Source organism: Vicia villosa, linkage group LG1 (genome assembly GCF_029867415.1).
Source record: "Vicia villosa cultivar HV-30 ecotype Madison, WI linkage group LG1, Vvil1.0, whole genome shotgun sequence".
Taxonomy (NCBI): Eukaryota; Viridiplantae; Streptophyta; class Magnoliopsida; order Fabales; family Fabaceae; genus Vicia; species Vicia villosa.
In genome coordinates, this window is record NC_081180.1 from 103156943 (window position 1) to 103167982 (window position 11040).

The following is an 11040-nucleotide window of genomic DNA, read 5'->3' on the forward strand; positions in this document are numbered from 1 at the left end:
TGTGAGTAACCAAATCATATTTATTATAGTTTGAAAGACTAGCGGTTGTTTACCGGAAATCACCGTAAACAAATTGGCATGCCCAGTGGGACAGTGTCAAGCAGATTGTTATTAATCGATTGTTTTGTTTTGTCTAGAAAATATCAAGACCTTGTATGAACCTTAGGAACGGTAAATTAACAAACAGTGCACAACCGATTCCCAAACGAAGGTACAACAAGAAAATGGTCGTTACGACCAGTGCAGGGGGAGATCAAGATCCCCCACAAGGGTCAGGAACAGGAGCGGCAAATTCTACGCATGTTTCGACTTCTACTCAAGGAGCGCAGAACATACCAGGTCCAAATGGATCGAGACTCATGGATAGTTCCCAGGCTATACCTGAAAACAATACAGCAACGACAGGGACTATTCCAGTTTCAGTATCAACTACCGCACCTCCATCCTCAAGTGCAAGTGAAGTGCAACTTGCTTCGACGAATGCTGCAAACCAGTTATTTACCCCTGGATCATCTGCGTTCGAATGGAGACCAAACAGTCAATATGGAATGCCATATGCATACATGACAGGTACACGAGGATTAGGACCTACATATACTACAACTAACCCCGCGACATTTTCGCCAAATGCTGGTTCAGTGGGTCGAAGCGCACAAAATACTGGCTTCTCTGCCCAAATACCCAATTTTACCACAAGTAATCAAGCAGCATTCCGACAAGAGATGGACGCAAGTAACCATGATATGTTAGGAATCCTGGCCAAAGAATTAGCGTCAATCTTAAATCCTTTAGCAACAAATATTGCTAATACTAATCGGGAGAATATGGAAACTTTTCAAAAGATATCATCCCAAATGACCTGAATGGCAGAATTCATGGGAGTTCAACCACCCAAGCGAAGAAATAACCAATCCTCTTATCGAGAAGGGGATCCCATTCTGGAACGTATCCAAAATGTCGTTCCTCTGCCTAGTGGCTTCGAATCAAAGAACGGTTCCCGTCCAGCAAGAGTTTGAGGAAGAAAGACCAAGATTAAGGGTAGTAGGTAGGAACGAACACCCGGATGAAGTAGTTCAGAGAGTCAGAAGAGAAAACCTGGCTACAGAAAATAACCTAACTGCCATGATAGAGAGAGTTATGGCCAATAATGGCCTCAGTACTGGACTTCGACGTCCAAATTATACATCCCCCATAGCAGATTATATTATGCAAACAGAATTACCAAGGGGGACCAAAGTACCCAAATTTACAAAGTTTTCAGGGGACACTAGTGAATCAATGGTGGAACATATTGCCAGATATTTGACAGAAGCAGGAGATTTAGCAGGGAATGAGGATTTAAGGATTAAATACTTCCCTAGTTCGCTGACAAAAAATGCTTTTGTTTGGTTTACTACATTACCCCCAAATTCGATAGATGCTTGGGCACACTTGGAAAGATTATTCCATGAACAATTCTACATGGGTCAAACCAAGATAAGTCTGAAAGAATTGGCTAGCATCAAGAGGAAGTTCACATAACCTATAGATGAGTACCTAAATAGGTTCCGTTTGTTAAAATCAAGATGTTTCACGACCGTCCCGGAGCATGAACTAGTCGAAATGGCTGCCGGTGGTTTAGGTTATTCAATTCGAAAGAAACTGGATACTCAATACCTAAGGGATATGGCCCAGTTGGCAGACAGGGTTCGACAGGTCGAACGCTTAAAAGCAGAAAAGGCTAGGGCAAACAAGGGCTACAAGAAAGAAAGGGTAGCGTACGTCGAAGCAGAAGATGTTGACAGTGAATCTTTCGAAGACTCATATAATGTAGAAGAGGTCGAAATAGATCTAGCCGAACTAAAAGAAGCACCACCTTATGCTTGCAAATTACTTACCCCTGCCAATGGAAAAAATCCAGTAGAGAATGATAAGAGCGATAGATTTCCTAAGAAAACTTATACATTTGATGTCACTAAGTGTGACGAAATATTTGATTTACTAGTGAAGGATGGCCAAATGATAGTGCCTCCTAATTCTAAAATTCCTCCGTTAGAACAACGGAAGAAGAGAGGCTTTTGTAAATATCATGGTTTTTTAGGCCATAAAACCTCACAATGTTTTCTTTTCAGGGATCTAATTCAGAATGCTATCAAAGATGGACGTTTGAAATTTTCTGATAAGGCCAAAAGCCACATGAAGGTCGACACAAACCCCTTGAACATTGCTGACACTAACCTGTGTGAACCACTTGATGTCAACATGGTAGAGTTGTCTGAAGTCGAAGTTGCTGAACCGGAAAAGATGTCATCTGGAAAGCAGGCTACTGAAGGCCTAAATAACAATACAGTCTTCAATACTGATGTTGAAGAATCCTCCAATATAGAGATGATTGAAGTTTTGAAAGAAGAAACCAGCGAGGCCACTGAGGACCTTAGGGCGAAACTTCAACAAATTCAGATTTCTGAAGTTCCCCCAGCAGTTGTTAACATGGTCAATGTTCGACGCCCTTTGTCTGAAATAGACGAACTGGAAAAATGGTTGACAAGGCAAAAGGGAAATATTGAAATTCCGCCAAGAGGAGAGACCCTAAAAGATTATCTCTGAAATTGCCATGAAAAGACTGGCGGAAAACAATGGATGTGTCCAAGATGTTCGATCATGCTGAATCGAAGGGTCCAGGCTAACTTCGAAAGGGCCCTGCGAGAAAGATTGGAGCAGCCATGGAGAGGAGGAAATCCTTTGCTAAAGGTATACCCAAAGATGGAAGAAAGCTTGGTGGGCTTCCTGGTCAAATGCCACAGGGAAAACACTGAAATTGCACTATGTCCCAGATGTGAAGCAGTTTATGACGAAATGCAGGCACGATCATTCGAAAGGGTGTATTGCTATATGGGTAGAGAAACTCAAGGACTTCGTCCTAACCTGTATGGTTTCGATATATGGACTCCATCGAAGAGACCTGACAGTCAACATCCTAGAGCTCGAAGAGTCACATTCAAGGTCCCTGCAGACATACCTAGGGACAGATGGATGCAAGCTGGTGCAAGGACTAACAAATGGCGAAGTTGGGACCAAGGGGGAAGGACTGCAATGGCGTATCGGAAACAATTCCAAACCTCAAATCGAGAGATGTACAGGTTGGAGAACTACAAAGGCAAAAATCCTATGTCCAGATCCCAATGGAGAAGACACCAGAGGATGAAGAAGGCTCAAAGAGAATACAAACCGAGGGAAATCGGAGAATCTAGTAGCAACCAAGTCCCAACACAGGGGGCAAGGTCAAGCAAACCTCCAGTAGAACGCAAATTGTTCGATTCTGAAAATGAGAAAGAAGAGGAAAAGATGCATTCTAGCCCTTGGAAATAAGATGATAGAATGACAAATGAGTTTGACTCTGACGGGGTATCATCTATAAATCTCAATTGCAATGTTGTGTCCGTACTCCCTCATGAGTTTAATCAGGAAACTGAAGTTGAAGACTGTGAAGAGGCTGACGTCGAAGAGATGGCGAAACACAGACCTGTGTGTTACTATGTATTGAACAATGGTGCAGTTGAAGAGTAGAATGCTTTCTTCGAGAGGCCCGATGAAGGTATGCGAAATCATTTGAAACCACTCTACATAAGGGCTAAGATTGAAAATGTTGGCATTAATAAAGTCCTGGTAGATGGAGGGGCAGCGGTGAACCTAATGCCCCAATACATGCTGAAAAGAATTGGTATGTTTGATACTGATATAAGGCCACATAATATGGTTTTGTCTAACTACGAAGGAAAAATAGGGCAAACCTTGGGAGTTGTCCAAGTAAATCTAACGGTGGGTTCAGTTACCAGGCCAACTATGTTTATGGTCATACTAGCGAAAGCAAATTATAACCTCTTGCTCGGAAGGGAATGGATCCATGGAGTTGCTGCTGTGCCTTCGACAATGCATCCAAGGTTAACCATTTGGAGAGAAGATGGCATAGTAGAGAATATTGAGGGGGATCAGAGTTATTACATGGCTGAAGTTAATCAAGTTAATAAAACTAACTTCGATAGGAACTTGGCAAACATAGGGCCTTGCCATGCTGCGGAAGATATATACACCCCAAATAAGAATGCATTGTATTACTTATCTTTGCACCCAAATGGATTCTAGTGGAATAGAGAAATAATGGACGGCCCAGAAGATACCGCACCAATAGAGCATGATCCAACAATACGACCAACAGGCTGGGATGATGACGTTGATGATGTCTGAGTCTTCATTCTTCGAAAAGATTTCGGCTTATATAGCCGAGAACAAAAGAAAGACGGCTCTTGAAGCCGAATTATCAAATATGGTGGTTAATGCAGTTCCAAGAAAGGAAGAAATGACAGATTCTGGGATACACATGATCCCTCAACCCCCTGAAGATTCAGTTCGAGTCGAAGAAATCTCAGGAGAAGATTCGAGTCAAAGATTAGACGCAATCTACGACGAAGAACCTGTAAGTTTAAGAGTGCACCTAAGAGGAGGGGTGAATTAGGTTTTTCAAAGATTTATCCGGTTTTTAGAATACTTGTACTTTATTGTTGGTTAAGTGTTTGAAGGTTTTTGAATGGTTCTTTTCTTTTCTTGATAATAGTGATGAAAGCGGTAAATTGCGGAAAAGTAAAGAACACAATGATGTATACTGGTTCCCCTCACAATCCGAGAGTACTCCAGTCCCCTTTCAAACACGAAAGAGATTTTACTATTGTTAGATCTTTGTACAAGCCTAGACTAAGACTCCTCCTACAATCTTCTAACAAAAACCACCAAGAACAATCCTCTTGGATTTCAATAAGTCCTTAAGGGAACACCCTCCCTAAGGATACCTCTTGTTTCCAAAACTATGGACAACAAGGTTACAACTACCAAGAACAATCCTCTTGGATTTACCAACTTGATTATGAGAACAATCCTCTCACTAATCAACAACCCTTACTTCCAACAATCTTGGATAGCAAGTCAATAATAACAAAATATATTTTGAGTAGAAGTTTTGATACAATTAATCAATCACTTGATTGATCTTCCCTTTCAAGTAAACAAATCTTTTAATGTAACACAAGTGTTTATGAATGGTATGAAATGTTTCTTTGCAATATTAAAAGAAAATATATGCAAGAGGTTTCAATGAAATTTGAAGTATATGACACTTGGTGTTTATATGAAGATTTCTTGATGTATAAGATTTGTATGAATTTTTGAATGAAAAAGGTGATTTGATAAATCTGAAATTCTGTGTTTTATAGCCTCTAAAACACCCCTACAAAAGATCATAATCCATGGAAGGTTGCCAATACAAAGGGTGAAGAGGTATGACATAAAAGCTGTTGGAAAAAATATAATTTTTCAAACTGCGCACAGAGGAACCGGTTCCCAGAATATGGAACCCGGGTTCCCTAACCCAACGTTAAAAAGAAATTCAAATTTTGAACTGGGGAACCGGTTCCCAAAAACTGGAACTCGGTTCCTGACTCTTTTAGTGCAAATAAAAGTTGGCAGAAGTCTTGGGGAACCGGTTCCTCCAATTTGGAACCCGGTTCCTAAGAATGAAAAACTCAAAAAACTTTATGGAAAGGTTTGAAATGATTCTAGGATGTATGTAAGATTTATAGATGATGTATATATCTTTGAAAACACTTGTTATGCATTAATAGACTTGCTTTGCCATAAATCTTAATACCTTAGATCAACCAAGCTTGAAATCATTGAGAGAATCTTGAATCTTGATTCTTTTTAAAATACTTGATCCATTGCTTATTTGATCTTTTTGCTCATCCTTTATTGATGCATACTTATGATAGTTGTCTTCATCAAAACATAGTGTTGTAGAAGCTTGCCTTCACATTCTCCCCCTTTTTGATGATGACAACATTTGAAATATGAAGTGTAATGCTTGTTATGTGAATGCTCCCCCTAAATTTGATAACTCCCCCTTGATCAAAGCTCTCCCTTGATTCTTGAGAAATATTATTTCTTTGTGGCTGCAAATGTTAGGTACAAGCAAGCATACACATATACACAAATATCTTCTCCCCCTTTGTCATTATCAAAAAGGATGGGAAAAAGATAAATTACTATAAAATATGAACACAAATAATTCTTTACCCATGAGTTTTACCTCATTGGTGACTTCATCAATGATCAAGCATTCTTCCTTAGTGAATTTGATCTTGAAGCCTTTGTCACAAAGTTGACTTTTTCTTAGAAGATTTTGCTTTAGTCTTTCAACATAAAGTAAGTCTTCAATTGATGTGAAATTTAGTACTTCAACTTTGACAATGCCAAGAATTCTTCCTTTAAGTTATTCTCCATACGTGAAATCACCCTTGGACTTTATAACTAGATTTGAAAGTTAGTTTATGTCTCCCATCAAAAGCTTAGAACCACCACTTGATAAAAACACCATAGATTTTAAGTGGTCCTCAAGCAAACCTACAAAACAAATCAAGTTTGATTTGGTACCCAATGTGCTTTGGGTCCATCATAGTTAGTTCCTTTCTTCACCCATACATAATGTCCACTAGGAACACTAAAGTTCCTTACATAACAAGCATTGGGTGTGTGACCAATAATACCACAATAAAAACAAGTAGGTTCAAAGTTATTTCTATATCTAGGAACATATGGTTTCTTTTTAGGAAACCTTTTAGGATGATGATGAACCTTTTGTACTTTATTCAATTTGTTGAATTGTTCACTTGTCTTCACAAAGATAGTTTTACTAGTACTTGGTTTAGACTTTGCATATCCAAGACCACTTTTATCATTAGGGAATCTTTGTTGCCTAAGGACACCTTCCAACCCAATTTGTCCTTTTTCATACCTTTCAAGGACTCTCTTTAATTGAACAATTTCAAAAGAAAATGATTCACAATTCTTGCATGCAACACTATCTTTTTGAACACTAATCATTTTTTCCTTGTCATCTTTTTCTTCTATTATCTTAACCTTCTCTTCTAAAGATGATATTATTTTCTTTTGAGATGAGATAGTTTTATAAAGAATTTTGCACTCATTTAACAATTCATTTATAGCCTCTTGAACATCATTATCAAAAAGAGAAAATTCATTACTAACCTCATTGTCTTCATCATCAGAATGGTGTGTTGCTACCAATGCAAGATTCGCATGTTCTTCATCTGAAGATGAACTTATTTCATTGTCATCCCATGCTACATATGCTTTCTTTGATTTTTTATCCTTATTTTTCTTGAAGTATTTGTTCTTCTTTTCAAGTTTAGGGCATTCACTTTTGACATGTCCTCTTTCTCCACATTCAAAGCATTTAATCTTCCTTGTTGGTACTTCATCTTTAATGATCTCCTTTTTCTTTTCTTTTCTTAGAAATTTTTCAAACTTTTTGATAAACTCATTATCTTCTTCACTAGTGGATTCATCCTCTTGATTGCTATCATGATGCTTGACTCTTGTCTTCAAGGCAATATCTTTTGAATCTTTCATTTGAATTTCATGCGTTTCAAGTCTTCCGAGTTCTGTTTCATATTCTTGAAGTTTACCGAACAAGGTTGCGGAAGTCATCTTTGATAGATTCTTTTTCTCGGATATCGCCGTTACTTTCGGTTGCCATTCTCTTGTTAAAGATCTGAGCACCTTTAAATTTAGTTCTTCGTTAGGGAGAGTCTTACCGAGTGCCTTCAAGTGATTTGTCAAATGAACGAATCGTTTTTGCAATTCGAGAATAGTTTCTCTGGGCTTCATTCTAAATAGTTCGTACTCTTGGCTTAAGGTATTCAATCTTGATCTTTTAACTTCAGCGGTACCTTCATGAGTTTCTACAAGAGTATCCCAAATTTCCTTTGATGTTGTACATGTTGATATTCGGAAGAATTCATCCATACTAAGAGCACCATGAAGAAGACTGATCGCCTTTTTGTCAGCAAGAACTTTCCTTCTATCATCATCGTTCCATGAAACTTTAAGCTTTGTTGATTCAACACCATCGACGATAGTTGTAGGAACAAAGGGACCATTTTGGACTGCTTCCCATACTTCTTCTCCTTTTGCTTCTAAATGAGCCTTCATTTGGATTTTCCAAAAGTCAAAGTATTCACCACAAAATAATGGAGGCTTGTTGTTACTACCACCATCTCTAAAAACTGGATTCTGATTTGCGGAAGCCATTCTGGATCTTTAGGAACAAGTTACCTATAACTTGCTCTGATACCAATTGTAAGTTTAAGAGTGCACCTAAGAGGAGGGGTGAATTAGGTTTTTCAAAGATTTATCCGGTTTTTAGAATACTTGTACTTTATTGTTGGTTAAGTGTTTGAAGGTTTTTGAATGGTTCTTTTCTTTTCTTGATAATAGTGATGAAAGCGGTAAATTGCGGAAAAGTAAAGAACACAATGATGTATACTGGTTCCCCTCACAATCCGAGAGTACTCCAGTCCCCTTTCAAACACGAAAGAGATTTTACTATTGTTAGATCTTTGTACAAGCCTAGACTAAGACTCCTCCTACAATCTTCTAACAAAAACCACCAAGAACAATCCTCTTGGATTTCAATAAGTCCTTAAGGGAACACCCTCCCTAAGGATACCTCTTGTTTCCAAAACTATGGACAACAAGGTTACAACTACCAAGAACAATCCTCTTGGATTTACCAACTTGATTATGAGAACAATCCTCTCACTAATCAACAACCCTTACTTCCAACAATCTTGGATAGCAAGTCAATAATAACAAAATATATTTTGAGTAGAAGTTTTGATACAATTAATCAATCACTTGATTGATCTTCCCTTTCAAGTAAACAAATCTTTTAATGTAACACAAGTGTTTATGAATGGTATGAAATGTTTCTTTGCAATATTAAAAGAAAATATATGCAAGAGGTTTCAATGAAATTTGAAGTATATGACACTTGGTGTTTATATGAAGATTTCTTGATGTATAAGATTTGTATGAATTTTTGAATGAAAAAGGTGATTTGATAAATCTGAAATTCTGTGTTTTATAGCCTCTAAAACACCCCTACAAAAGATCATAATCCATGGAAGGTTGCCAATACAAAGGGTGAAGAGGTATGACATAAAAGCTGTTGGAAAAAATATAATTTTTCAAACTGCGCACAGAGGAACCGGTTCCCAGAATATGGAACCCGGGTTCCCTAACCCAACGTTAAAAAGAAATTCAAATTTTGAACTGGGGAACCGGTTCCCAAAAACTGGAACTCGGTTCCTGACTCTTTTAGTGCAAATAAAAGTTGGCAGAAGTCTTGGGGAACCGGTTCCTCCAATTTGGAACCCGGTTCCTAAGAATGAAAAACTCAAAAAACTTTATGGAAAGGTTTGAAATGATTCTAGGATGTATGTAAGATTTATAGATGATGTATATATCTTTGAAAACACTTGTTATGCATTAATAGACTTGCTTTGCCATAAATCTTAATACCTTAGATCAACCAAGCTTGAAATCATTGAGAGAATCTTGAATCTTGATTCTTTTTAAAATACTTGATCCATTGCTTATTTGATCTTTTTGCTCATCCTTTATTGATGCATACTTATGATAGTTGTCTTCATCAAAACATAGTGTTGTAGAAGCTTGCCTTCACAGAACCCTTGGGATTCGAGAAGGACCCAATGGCATCAAACATAAAAATGTTAGCCCAAGATTGTTAAGTGCCAAAATGTAGTTATTTTGTGTTTGTAAATAGTGGCACTTATCGATACTTTTTGTAATACCGTTTGAATAATTCCCCGTTTTGTGTATAAATACGTATACTTTGTGAATAGTTGTATTTTCATATACTTTTATACCTTTTGATAGTTTTTGTGTCTTTTTGTAGGTATTCTTGTGTATTTGGAGCATGAGCAATAAAGTGTCGAAGACACAGCTTCAAACGCGCGATTTTGAGCAATGGAACCAACTCGTCGACGAATAAGGCTCAAAAAAATATGAGAAAAATCATCAATTTCATTGATATTTATTCATTGTTAGATAGAGCATGGAATAAGCTTTCCAACGCTTCGAACCGGGCGTAAATCGGAGTTACGGTTCTCAAGATATGGCCAAAATAAGATTTCAATTTTCTGTTGAGCGGGCTAAGCGCGGATTTGCGCGCTAAGCGCGGTCTGGGCGGTTTGGAAAGTCATTAAATAGGGAAAAATCACATTTTTTAGGGTGATGCTTTGGGGTATTTGTTCCCAAAGTCATCACAACCATTTTTGAGTGGAAAGATGCTAGAAAACACATTGGAGCTGTCAAATGGATGATCCGGGGTTGAATCCTTCATCAATCGGAGCCGACAAACCGTGAGATTTTTGGGTTTTTCTTCTTTTCTTCTCTTTGTGGTTTCATTTGTGGGTTTTGTATATATATACTTCGATCTTATGTATATTTGTCACCCATGGCGTTGTATAAAGTTGCTTTACAATATAAACTTGTTGTTTTTCCTGATTTTTTACATCTTGATGTTTGGTGGGTTGTTTTGCATCTTGATGTTAGGGGTTTGTGTTGTTGTAGAGATAGACCTAACAAATCTTGATTAGGAGAGATAATCATTAGCTTCTTGATTGTAGAGATAGATGAAGAGTTAATGTTCACTTTGTGTTGGTTCGTAATGCTACCGGGTTGTTTGATTGGTGGAGAGATCGTCGATCGAGCAATATTTTAATTTAACACGGTAAGCTACCGTATGTTTGATTGGTGGAGAAATCGTCAACTAAGCATACAATAGAACTCGTGGAGATGTTTGGACACGAATGCCGACAACGGGCAACACGTGAATGGTTTAAGGAGTATAGTAGACTGAGTGCAACTGGTCGATAAGTTTAAGTTTGTGAAGAGTAGATTATATGCAATACTTGATAGTTTCTTCTATTTGAAGAATGTATTCTTTTTGTGTTGATATTTACTTTTCCATTTCATATTTAAATTCATTCAAAACCAAACTCATAACTAAGAATCCGTCGAACGGCAGTTCAGTAGCACTAATCTCTGTGGACACGATAAATTCCCGGATAAATATTTCCAAATCTTTTGTTGCTTGCCGCTTTACCGCTTCAACAAAGATCCACT